Source organism: Maniola hyperantus, chromosome 5 (assembly GCF_902806685.2).
Source record: "Maniola hyperantus chromosome 5, iAphHyp1.2, whole genome shotgun sequence".
In the NCBI taxonomy this organism is placed as follows: domain Eukaryota; kingdom Metazoa; phylum Arthropoda; class Insecta; order Lepidoptera; family Nymphalidae; genus Maniola; species Maniola hyperantus.
Genome location: NC_048540.1, coordinates 14,450,905 through 14,464,704, shown reverse-complemented (window position 1 = coordinate 14,464,704; position 13,800 = coordinate 14,450,905). Strand labels below are relative to the sequence as shown.

The following is a 13,800-nucleotide window of genomic DNA, read 5'->3' as shown; positions in this document are numbered from 1 at the left end:
ATTTACATCTCTACTTACCTATCTATCTATTTACATACCTACATACTTTGAAAAATCATTTTCATTTCGAAATGGAATTTAACTCTTTATTTTACTATTACTAGAGTTAACTGCTTTAATTAGGACCAATCCCATTTGATGGAAATCATAAATGGTTACCCTACTTTAACCCATCTTCAGTGAGGGTCTCTTCAGAGTACTGTTACATCCCGGATTCCAGAATCTCGAATCGAATGACAATAATATCACTGAATTTAATTATTAGGCAATATGTAGAACATAATTTAGATACAGTAGGTACGACGCAGAAAATAATGTAAGTACATCGGCCTTTAGAACTAAGGGCTAACTATGGGCCTCATAAGAGAGCTCAGAGTCACTCAGCGGGCGATGGAGAGAGCTATGCTGGGAGTTTCTCTACGTGATCAAATCAGAAATGAAGAGATCCGTAGGAGAACTAGAGTAACCGACATAGCTCAACGGGTTGCGAAGCTGAAGTGGCAATGGGCAGGGCACATAGTTCGTAAAACCGATAGACGTTGCGTCGGGGTCCCTTGCACGGTCTGCTATGTGATTCTCTAAAGAACGGTTCAACGTTGCCAACATCGATGCGGTCTGCGAGGTAACATCGTACAGATCGACCAGGCCAGCAACGGTTGTAAATTTGTGATTCAGCCCCCCAATTGTGTAAGAATAACCATTTCATGGCTATCGCAATCGTCAAGAATTCGGCCCTTTGATTGGCTGTGAAAAAATGTAAACAGCGAATCAACCAATCAAATGGCAGAATTTCTTGACGATTGCGATAGCCATGAAATGGTTATTCTTACACAATTGGGGGGCTGTAGTGGCTTTAAGCTCATCGGTGATCTTATGGTTGAGACGGGCTCTACGATGTTATCTCGGATGAGCCAGTGATGTCATCCTATTTTTATTTTCATACCGATAAAAAGTTACGATTACGAAATATGGCATTTATAGTGGGTTTAAAATTCATTTCTGATTACCTTTGCTATTTTTATACAAAGTTAAAGCAATAAATGCAAAATACTATGAGAAATTATCATTATTTAAAAAAATCTTGGACATAGGCAGGAGACCTTTGCCTTTGTTTTGCATCATTAAAAAAAAAGTTGCTTCCCGCCGTGCAAGATGTCAGCCAGCACAAAATTAAAAATGGTATTGGTAAATTAATGATCACCTACACCCTAGAAAAACGATTACTCGACAAAATCTCTAGTCTTAAAACAAACTGCACGTAATAAATCAAGTGGTTAGTGGAGCACTTATAATTCCTTTACTGATTTGGTGACTTCATAGGTCGTCACCAACAACTCAACAAATAGTGCGTGAACTTCGTCTTTGTACGTCGTTTTATCGTGTTTTGTTTTAAAATACAAGTGAGTATTAAATTAAACTTAATTTACTCCGATATCAGTGGTTTTAACCTTGTGTCAGACTGCCTATCAAACTGTTCTTTCGGTGCTGACCAACGATTTAATAATAAATTTCAGTGCCTCGCAATATTGCCCCATCCACTGCTCAACTTGAAAAATTGTTCAAATTTATGGAGTAAAAACCATGGTCAGCAACTGGGCACGCTCGCACTGCCCTTGCTAGAGACCGTAGTGACCAAGCATCACCAAGAAGTTGGACAATATTGGATGAATATAAATGGCTGCATCAAAACATGGCAACAATAGCAAACGGTATGTAAATATTATTTTCAAAGACACAATCTACTTTCTAAGCAGAGTATAAATGTTAGTACCTACCTAGTGTTAAATGTTGTCATACAATACAGTATTGGAAAGATAAAAAGGATGATGCAAAGAGAAAATGCAGTAGCATGGTTATTGCTAGAAGAAAGAACAGGCAGTGGTATGGATGAAAATATAGCAGTAGCAGAGCTAAATAACATTGAGCAAATACCTAATAATTGTTTCTCTTATGGGTGGAGAAAGTTTTGCAACAGGATAGGAAGATTTTGAATTGTCTGTTATCTATGTTATCTCTATAAATGAATATTTAAATCCTGTTGGAACTCTGCTTTTCTGAGATAAGAAGTTGTCTATGTCAATTTCCGGGATGCAAGCTACCTCTGTACCAAATTACAAATAAATGCATATATATATACAATAGATGGCCCTTTAAGAATCCTGTGGGAACTCTTTGATTTTCTGGGATAAAAAGTATCTAGCTTATGTCCGTCCTTGGGATGTAAGCTAATATTCTGCACATTTCTTCAAAATTGGTTTAATTTTTGGACCGTGAAAAGCTAGCAGACAGATAGACACACTTTCGCATTAAAAGTTTAAGTAGGTATTAGGTATGGCTAGTATGGGTACGTAATTAATATGGAAAATTATTTGAAATAATAATATATAGTACTATTTTTTTTCTTATTTCAGAATGATATATAAATGATGAAAGTTTACCACACTTGGAGAGTTATTTGGAGCCTGCGGTGTGTATAATATTATTGTATATTATATCCGTACCATTATATAAATGCGAAAGTGCGTTTGTTTGTTGGTTTGTTAGTTTGTTGGTTTGTCCTTCAATCACGTCGCAACGGTGCAACGGATTGACGTGATTTTTTGCATGGGTATAGATAGACTTGGAGAGTGACATAGGCTCTTTTTATCCCGGAAAATCAAAGAGTTCCCGTGGGATTTTGAAAAACGTAATTCCACGCGGACGAAGTCGCGGGCATCAGCTAGTCTATACTAGCTTTTATACCTATGTATAAAAGAAAAAGGTGACTGACTGATCTATCAAAGCACAGCTCAAACTACTGAACGGATCGGTCTGAAATTTGGCATGCAGATAGCTATTATGACGTAGACATCCACTAAGAAAGGATTTTTGAAAATTCAACCCCTAAGGGGGTGAAATATTGGTTTGAAATTTGTGTAGTCCACGCGGCCGAAGTCGCAAGCATAAGCTAGTATAAAATATACCTACGGTTTTTTTTTGATTAGTTAATTATTTCAACTCTTTCATAATATCTCAACTGTGGCTGTTGCAGGCGAAGAACTCACAAGGGAGATTCATCATCATCATCATCATGATCAACCCATCGCCGGCTCACCACAGAGTACGTACGGGTCTCCTCTCAGAGTGAGAAGGGTTTTGGCCATAGTCTATCTACCACGCTGGACATGTGCGGATTGGTACACTTTACACACCGCTGGTCATGTGCGGATTGGTACACTTTACACACCTTTGACAACATTATGGGGAACTCTCAGGCATGCAGGTTTCATCACGATGTTTTCCTTCACTGTTAAAGCAAGTAATATTTTATTACTTAAAAAGCACATAACTCCGAAAAGTTCTCGTGAGCTGTGATAGACTTGTGGTTAGGACGTCCACCTTCTAATCGGAGGTCGGGGGTTCGATTCCGGGCACGCACCTCTAACTTTTCGGAGTTTTGTGCTTTTTATCCAATATCACTTGCTTTAACGGTCAAGAAGAAGATCGTGAGGAAACCTGCATGCCTGAGAGTTCTCCATAATATTCTCAAAGGTGTGCGAGTCTACCAATTTGCACATAGCCAGCGTGGTAGATTATAGCCAAACCCCTTATCACTCTAAGAGGAGACCCGTGCTCTGCAGTGAGCCGGCTATGGGTTGATCACGATGATCATGAATTCTTCTCAAGCAGTGGAAGACACTCAAATTCCTGAGCCTCTAGCAGTTGAGAAGCTTTTAAATCCTGTGGGAATTATTTCATTTTTTTCTACCAAAAGTCTATAACAAAACCTGTCTGTTTTTCTATGGTTAAAAAAAAGGTAAACTAAGTTTATATTGCACTTTTATTATCTTTTCCACACAAATATTAAAAACAAATGAACGAGTAATGCAATAAAATATATTTTAATTTACTATTGAAAAACACTAACACACACACGGTATAAGATATAAAATGTATATAACATTAAAATATATGTAAATAGTTAAGATTAAGATAAGGAATAAATAAAGGCTTTGAAATTGAGAATTATCTAAATCTACTCTTTTATTTATTATTGCATCTGTCTTGCACGCCACGAGCGATTAGCAAGGAGTTCTCGGCACCTTTGTCCTTCTTCTAAGCCCTCTGCTCTGCTTTGACGAGGATTCCTTTGCAGCATGCTCATTATCCTATGTTCTTCTCGGATTATGTCATTTGGCAATGACAACGCTGGTAATGTTGTAGTATGTTGTGTAAAACGTGCATGCAACATGCTAAGTATAATGAATCTTCTGGCCACCATCCCTGGGCCATAATCGCTATGAACTAGAAGGCATCTAAATCTTCGTTTTAAACTCCAAATAATACATAAGTACACCACTGCACGACTAGCTCTTGATGTAGGGGAGCAAATCCCTTTCTAACATTGCCACAAGTTCCTCCGTGATACTAAATATTTTTACATAATGCGTCTGTCGAGAGCAGACGAAGACCACGTATTTGACAACCTTTTGCACGCCTTTTTATTTTGTATTCCTCTTGTTTAGCTTCTTCTAATAAGAAAAATGTACTTGAGCTAAGCGAGCAGCCATCTGAAGTGAAAAACGATAAATAGTTAACTCAGATATTTTTTTATCATTTAATTATACTTACTATAGAAAATAACAAAATAAAACTCACATTTTCACCTTTCTTTTAAAGTTTTTCTATGTTTACAACGAAATTTAACTCGTGCATCGATGGTGCATCGTAGAGAAAAGCTACACCGGAGACGCTTTTCCGTTTGACACATAGAATCGAAGGCGAGGGCGTACGATGTAGTCGAAGGCGAGCAATTAGAATAGCAAATTCCATACATAAATGTCAAAAACCCGTTTCCTACATCGATCACACTCGCTCGTGAAGCGCTAGTGTCGCAAAGGTGAGTCGAACGCGATTAATAGAATAACAAATGTGCTACATCTAAGGAAACATCCGATGTGCGACCGATGTAAATATTATTTTACCTTAGAGAATCACACTGCTGGTCACAGAGTAGGATGTATGTTTGTGGTGTGACTGAAGCACAAACCAACAAACAAAATTACACTTTCGTATTTGTAATAGAACTAGCTCGCGATTTCGTTCGCGTGGACTACACAAATTTCAAACCCCTATTTCGACCCTTTATGGGTTAAATTTTCAAAAATCCTCTCTTAGCGGATGCCTACGTCATAATAGCTATCAACATGCCAAACTTCAGCCCGATCCGTCCAGTAGTTTGAGCTGTGCGTTGATAGATCAGTCAGTCAGTCTGTCAGTCCCCTTTTCCTTTTATATACTTAGATTATCTCTATATATAAAAATGAATCGCTAAATGTGTTCCTGATCGCAAATCTCGAGAACAGCTGAACCGATTTCGCTAATTCTTTTTTTTTTAATATTCCTGTACGAGGATGGTTCTTACGGAGAGAAAAAATTAAAAAATTTGAATCGACTGTTAGGCGGAACGCAGTTCGCCAGGGCAGCTAGTTAATGATAAAGTTTATTTTGTTTGTTAATTGTGTTTGCATCCTCAGTATTTCTAAGAAGGCTTAATTTATAATCCTCACGTGTTTTGTGGCCGAGAAAAATGTGTATTGGGGAAATCCATTGACGTCTTTACTATTTGTTTTTTAATCACAAAGCATAAGTAAGGTAACTCATTTTGTACAAAAAGTAACAGAGCACTATCAACTATCAATTTTTTTACGATTTTGTTTTATAACGACTTTTTTCACTCTATTATTGAAAATATCCACAATTACAGTTAGAATCGTAAACATGCATTTATTTTGAAGAAGTATTAATTAAATATAACCTCAATATCAGCAATATAAAAAATAAGATTTCTTTATAACCAGGGTGAATAAAATATAGAAATCGTTTGCAGAATATAAAGAGTTAATTATTTGTCTACAAAATAAAATTAAAACCATGGTGACATAACAATTATATTAGGGGGGGCCCAAAGCTCCTAAGAAAATGAGCAATCTCTTTTCATCAAAATCGGTTAAACGGATGGGCCGTGAAAAGCTAGCAGACAGACAGACAGACGGACAGACAAACTTTCGCATTGTGGGGTATCAGATGAAAGGGCTTCACAATATGTGCATTCTAAAACAGATTTTTATTTATTTTTATGCATAATAGTTTTTGAATTATCGTGCAAACTGTCGAAAAATACAACTGTAGTTAGTACGGAACCCTCGTTGCGTGAGCCTGTAGAGTCTCTATAATAATAAAATTAGGCTGAGATCCTATTCCGCCCCGGCTTCGCTCGAGCGGAAATATAAATTCGTGGCGAAAAATCCGGCCTTATTAATCCTTGTTTACATTACCTTCAAGACTTCATGTGATGACTCAAATGAGTGAGTCAGAACTTTTCTTTTTAGGTGTAAGTATTATAAATATAGGTAGGTAGATTGATAGTGGAAAACGGACGCAAGTCGTAATCAGTTAGTAATGGTTAGGCTACGTACCTACTATCATTATAGTTAAGTACGTAGGTACCTCCAATAATCTTAAAGTTACAAACATTAATGTTTTGTATGGATAGGTATTTATTTACTATTTGGCTCGAGTGGAAAATTTTCTCGACTTGTACCTACACAGTACAAGTAAACATAATAGGTAGGTACCTACTTACACGTCTTATCAAACGAATATTACGTTCAGATATTTTTTTATTATTTCCAGAATATTACTTATGCTTGACGCTGGTTCCCTGGGAACGGGGACGGGCGCTAATGTGGGACGCAACTTGCGTTGACACATTGGCCCCGTGTCATATCAGGAAGACAGCATCAAGACCGGGAGCCGCAGCAGAAACAGCTGAAAACGGCAAGCGGCGCAAGTATGCCTCTCTTATAGAGAGTTACATTTTTGTGCCGTTTGCCGTGGAGACCCTGGGGCCATGGAGTCTTAGTGCTAAAAATTTTTTACGAGACATTTCACCGCGATTAATAGCCTCAACTGGTGACAGAAGGGCTGGCTCATTTTTTGCGCAGCGGATCAGCCTGGCTGTCCAGCGCGGAAATGCAGCCAGTATTCTTGGCACCATTCCACGCGGTCATGATTTATATAGTAATTAGATAAGGCTAGCCTTAAGTTTTATTGTATTAAAAAAAAAAAAAAAAAAAAAAAAAAAAAAAAAAAAAAAAAAAAAAAAAAAAAAAAAAAAAAACTTATGCTTTAAATTTTAATAGATTTGACGATTTGATGATTTTTGACGACCTCCCTGGCGCAGTGGTGAGCGCTGTGGTCTTATTAGTTGGAGGGCTGGGAGGTCCCGGGTTCGATTCCTGGCAGGGGTTTGGATTTTATAATTTCTAAATTTCTGGTCTGGTCTGGTGGGAGGCTTCGGCCGTGGCTAGTTACCACCCTACCGGCAAAGCCGTGCCGCCAAGCGCTTTAGCGTTCCGGTACGATGCCGTGTAGAAACCAAAGGCGTAGGTATGGGTTTAATAATAATGAAAACTGCCATACCCCTTCCAGGTTAGCCCGCTCCCACCTTAGACTGCATCGTCACTTACCATCAGGTGAGATTGGAGTCAAGGGCTAACTTGTATCTGAATAAAAATAAAAAAATAGATACCTACCTACTTAATGTCCACGATTTCGTCTGTCTGGATATACCTACTTAGATACAGCACGCGGCATAAAGTAATGTACATCGGCCTTTACAGCCGCACTCAGAGTCGCTAATCGTTACTTAAGATTGAGTAAAAAGATTTATGTGAGAGATAATAGCTCTGTCTCGTTTTAACTAAACTTAAGTAACGATTAAGCGACTCTGAGTGCGGCTGTTAGAGTGACATTTCGACTTCGTAGAGCGTTGTCTCTGTCACTCATACTTACTTATATGACATTTTATCGGTCTCAATGACAGAGATAATACTCTAAAAATCTGCAATCTCCTTCAATCTAAAGGTCGATGTTCATTACTTTCTGATGCGTACTGTACCTATGTTTTTTAAAATCCTGTGGGAACTCTGATTTTCCGGGATAAAAAGAGATTTACAGTACAGGGTAGTAGGTAGTTACCTAACTAACAAACATCCAAATAGAAGCACTTGATGATGGACCGGTGACTTCGCTGTGGATTTAGGTTTTCAAAAATCCCATAGGAAAGTTTTGATTTGCTGGGAAAAAAAGTACCTATCCTATCTCCATTTCCACGATACAAACTATCCCTGTACCAAATAGATGATGACGGCGTGGACTTCATCCACGTGAATTTAGGGTTTCAAGAATTCCGTGCGACAGGCGACGCATGTGTGACCTTCAATTGTAATCTGTTGGCTGAAACTCTAGTATACTTACTACAATTTGCACCACAGTTTCTTCTCCGAAGTACAAACTCCCATGGTCACAATCCACGTCAATATAATTCGCAATATTTGAAGGTCAAAGTATCGCTAGACGACACTGTGTGACCTTCAAATATTGCAATCTGTTGGCTGTATCGCTGAAAATGCTGAAACTCTAGTATACTTACTACAATTTGCATCACAGTTATTTCTCAGAAATACAAACTCCCATTGCCACAATCCACATCAATATAATTCGCAATATTTGAAGGTCAAAGTATCGCTAGACGACACTGTGTGACCTTCAAATATTGCAATCTGTTGGCTGTATCGCTGAAAATGCTGAAATTCTTGTATACTTACTACAATTTGCATCACAGTTAGGTACTTCTCAGAAATACAAACTCCCATGGCCACAATCCACATCAATGTTATTTGCAATATTTGAAGGTCAAACTATCTGGAGGCGATACTGTGTGACCTTCAAATATTGCAATCTATTGGCTGTATCGCTAAAGTTATAAGTCCGCAACTGGTTGAGACGGCAATCGGGGAGAGAACGCCCCGCACTGGGTTAGCGCGGGGGCTGTGCGGGTGACGTGTTGGTGTGCGGGGTCCCCCCCCGCCTCATATCCCGATTGCCGTCTCGACTTGTCGCGTACGGTACTTACCTACTTACTACAATTTGCATCATAGTTTCTTCTCGGAAGTACAAACTCCCATGGCCACAGCTCACAATCGACATCAACATTATTTGCAATATTTGAAGGTTAAGGTCTGAAGGGGTGACACTGTGTGACAAATATTGCAATCTTGTAGGTAATGTATTGTTGTAGGTATCGCTAAAAATCTATAATATGCATCCCATTTTATACCACGATCCCTAAGTTAAACTCCATCCCAGGGATGGACATAGGCTACTTTTGTCCCAGGAAAACCAAAAAGTGTCCTTCAGGTTTTTATAAAACCTAAGTCGCGAGTACGATAAAGTTGCGGGCATCATCTAGTCACCAAAAGAAATCTGACAGAAACTGCCCTACCCAGCAGTATTATTAAAGGAAATGGGTTATGACTTATGAGTCACTACTCTAAAAAGGAACATGACGCTTTGAAAGATTTTTAAGGTCAAGATGCCTATAACCGACACTGTGTGACCTTCAAATATTGCAATCTGTCGCCGACTTTCTAGCATACAATTAGCATCGGAATGGGTATGAACTATGAAGTACAAGCTCGGCTCGTTATCGAGTATCGGTAGTATCGGTTGCGTCACGCGATGGCGCGCGCTCCGCGCGGCGCGCAACGTGAGCGTCGCACGTGGCGCCCCACGATGCCGGCGATGGATCGATTGTACTGCGGACACACGTTTGTTGAGACCTTTCCTTTATTTTTAACTTGATTATGCCCGCGACTTTTTCCACGTGAATTTAGGTTTAAAAAAACTTGTGGGATCAAACTCATCTTTTTTCGTTATTTTTCAAGATAAATGTCTCCGAGATGCTATCTCTGCACCAAATATCTAATCTAAATCAGCCTGTACTGCCCCACCTCTGGGCAAAGGCCTCCCTCCGATCATTCCACCATTTCCTATTCCGTGCCTCTTCAGGCCACGTAACTGTAAACTTATCTGATTCATCACGCCAACGTCGCCTCGGCCTACCACGCTGGCGATGATGGTTCTGGGGAGTCCAGAAACAATCAGATTTTGCCCATAAGTCATCTGGTATACGCCACACATGACCTAGGCCCATGACCGATTTGAGTAAAGCGGCCAACGTTAGCTACTCGCGTTTTGGAACGTATAGCAGAATTCCTTACGCGATCTGTTAGTTTTACATCAAGTATGCTGCGTTCTATGGCTCTTTGGTAAACCTTGAGCTTGAATTTAGCTTTAGAATGAGATTTCGGCTTTGTAGAGCGTTTTCTCTGTCACTTAAACCTATGTGACGTTTTGTCGGTCTCAACGACAGAGACAATGCTCCACAAAATATCGTTCTAAATGTCGAAGTTCATTATTTTCTGCCGCGTACTGTATATCTAAAATAGCGATTCATATTTAAGACAATGATGTATGACTGTATACTATAAATAAAACACACTAACACCCTAAACGCATGCATATGTATGTCTCTTACGAATTGTCTTTATTGGCATTGTCTAAAACTACAGCAGTAAATTATACTCGTGTTAAAGTACAATACTTACTTGTAAGTAGGTATTGTACTTTAACACGTGTATTTAACACAAAGTACAATACCTACTTGTAAGTAGGTATTGTACTTGAAGAAGCGTAGAAGAACTAGAGTTACCGTCATAGCTCATAGGGTTCCAGTTCCAGACCTGGGTTGGCACTAGTCATATCGAAGAACTGCTAGATGTTTGGGGTCCCAACGGCCAACTCCCAATGTGCAGAAATGGCAACCTTGCACAGCGTTAGCAGACTCCCCATGAAGTGGCCTGCTGACATTAAACGAGCGCAGCGAGCTGCTGGATTCAGGCGCGGGCAGTGCAAAACCGCATCGTGAGGTGTGGGAGTCCCTACAAGAAACCTACGCCTATCGGTATTCGGTTGACGATAACGACGATCTACTTACAAATCTTCACAAAATCTAAAATAAATAATTATACATATTATATTATTCAAACAAATAATTACTTAAATTAAAAGATTTTACTAGCCACACCGCCTTGAAATTATATGGGATTCCCCGTATTATTTTGCGATAGTAGGTATACCGTATAAGTAGTATGTAGATGATATCTGATTTCTGAGATACTTCCTGCAAAATAATGATAGGGGAGCACCCGCACCGGGTTAGCGCGGGGGCTATGTGGGTATACGGGGCGTTCCCTCCTCGATTGCCATTTCAACATGTCGCGTACCTACCATACTATGCGTTTTTTTTGTGAAAAGTGAAAACAGGCAAAAAACTTTGTAACTCTTGTTGGTTCAGTATCAAACTTTTGATCTCGAAATATTTTTGAGCTTGGTTTATATTTAGCTGTTCTTATTTTGAAGGAAAACCTACAAAAATATAACAGTTACGTTAAAAATAATCAAAATAACTTCTTCTTTTCTTGTTTAGTGGCTAAACAAAATAAAAAAGAAACTCAAGTTTTATATGTATTTCCACAGATTAGAGAAATTATTCACTCATCTGTGTGTATTTCAAATAGGTAATATGGCAATGGTCCTTATATTCGAAAAGCATGGTAGGTAAATTATTTTCTAGATAACCTCTTCTTCTTGATCAACCCATAGCTGGCTCACTACAGAGCACAGGGCTCTTTTCAGTATAAAAAAAGGTTGGCCATAGTCCACCACGCTAGCCAAGTGCAGATTGGCAGACAATGGTCAAAATCTTTTTAATTTTTTTTATCATTAGGTAGGTAGGTAATAGGTATGGTACATAATTGTAAAATTATAACAAAATATATTACCCGAATTTCCGAATTAAGTACGGATTCTGCTGTACAGTACTGCTGCTGTAAAGTCTATTTAAAATATATATCGATTTACTCCACCTTCAATAAAATGCTTCTTGATAGGTTCACCTTTGACATTCTGCTGAGAATTTGCGCCATAAAAAGTCAATAATAGGGTCGTTTACCCTACTTTTAATAAAAACAAGCTTCGCGTTGTGGTTTTCGCTTCCATCTCAGCCTTATCGCGTCCGCTTGACCTCAAACCAAACACGTGATGCCCGTAGCACGTACTAGATACGTACGTTACTTTTACCTACAGTCATATTTTTACGTTTGAATAGGTACTAGGTAGGTAGACAGGTAGGTAGCTTGGGTTTATTCCATGACAAGTTAGCCCTTGACTGCAATCTTACCGTGGGTGATTCGTTACCTAAACTCAATGAAAGCCATCAAACTCATTTGAAATTGGTTGGATTTACATTGCTGCTTCACTGAGCAATCAGTACCCTTATTATAAATGCGAAAGTGTGTTTGTTTGTTGATTTATTGGTTTGTTGGTTTGTCCTTCAATCACGTCGCAACGGTGCAACGGATTGACGTGATTTTTTGCATGTGTATAGATAAAGACCTGGAGAGCGACATAGGCTACTTTTTATCCCGAAAAATCAAAGAATTCCCACGGGATTTTTAAAACCTAATTCCACGCGGACGAAGTCGCGGGTATCAGCTAGTATGACAATAATTTTTCGTAGAAAACCTTCAATGGGTTAAAAATAAATAGAAAATGTACCTACTTGATGACTTCATTCAGTGATGCACTGAGTTAGCGAAGCCACCGCTCATTTGACATTGGCTGGGTATACATTTTTTTTTTTAAAAAGAATATTAGCCATGTTAAATGACTAATATTCCCCTTTCCCCTCCAAATAAAGCTTGTGCTAGGAGTAGGTACGACAATAGTGCAACGGGCGGGGATTGAACCGTCGACCTTTCGGTTTTCAGTCCACTCCTTTATCTGTTGAGCTATTGAGGCACATTGCTGCTTCACTAAGGGATATTATAAATACTTAATGAGTTGAACATAGAGTTTTTCTTGTATTTGGGGCTTATAGGTATTTATTTGCCGATCTCCCTGGCGCAGTGTTAAGCGCTATTGTCTTATTTATGGGAGGTCCCGATTTTGATTCCCGGCAGGAGTTTGGAATTTTACAATTTCTGGGTTAGTCTGGTGGGAGGCTTCAGCCGTGGCTAGTTACCACCCTACCGACAAAACCGTGCCGCCAAGCGATTTAGCGTTTCCGTACAATGCCGTGTAGAAACAAAAGGGGTGTGGGTTTAATAAAAACTGGCATAGGTACCCCTTCCAGGTTTGCCCGCTTCCATCTTAGACTGCATCATCACTTACAACCAGGTGAGATTGCAGTCAAGGGCTAACTTGTATCTGAATAAAAAAATTAAATAATGTTGCCGGTGCTGTCCAATTCAGTCCAGTGCTGGAATAATGTGAACCAGCCGTTATCCTATGTCCGGATTCCTTTAGTAGGCAGAAGCATAGGTATATATAGTGGTGAGATAGTGTATTCAATATTAACTGGCGAGTTTCCACTTGAGACCGTCATTAGCAATAACAATAGGATTACATTCGACATGCTACGTAAACAATAGGGGTAATAAACCAAACACTCCTAGAGCCCATTCATTTTGAGGAGCCGGTTCAACCTTATGTAATATTTTGTTGCAATTTGCAAACCAACCAGTGTTGATACTTTTGAATTCACCCGCCACGACTTAATCCTATTGTTATTGCTAATGAGGACCTCAAGTGGAAACATGCCAGTTAATATTGAATGCACTATACATTACGATCACTGTTGATGTTCATGAGTAACCATCCGCGCAGTGACGAGTGCGTCACTGACTTCATTATGAATGGAGAACATGTTATACACCTATTAATAGCATTCATCGACTATTTAAATCATGCATTGAAATAAATGTATGGAATGGCTAATTCCGAACAAAAATCGTATTCTATTTTACCTAGGTATAATGCTGTCGAAAGTAAGTAACTATCTATGACTCTGAA

At 39.0% G+C, this 13,800-nt stretch overlaps 2 protein-coding genes and 1 long non-coding RNA gene across 4 annotated transcripts in view; 2 read left to right on the top strand and 1 right to left on the bottom strand.

The window, feature by feature from the left end:
• The window catches only part of Arl8 (ADP-ribosylation factor-like protein 8), a 153,372-nt gene that overhangs the window by 24,511 nt on the left and 115,061 nt on the right, over window positions 1-13,800 (bottom strand). The gene's annotated exons all lie outside the window — the stretch shown is intronic.
• cwo (transcription factor cwo) overlaps window positions 1-13,800 on the top strand; it is a 37,361-nt gene that overhangs the window by 6,194 nt on the left and 17,367 nt on the right. The window lies entirely within an intron of this gene.
• LOC138402319 (uncharacterized) lies at window positions 1,348-3,142 on the top strand. The gene is made up of 4 exons (XR_011236731.1): window positions 1,348-1,400; window positions 1,515-1,709; window positions 2,412-2,467; window positions 3,032-3,142. It is a non-coding gene; the product is annotated as an uncharacterized lncRNA (long non-coding RNA).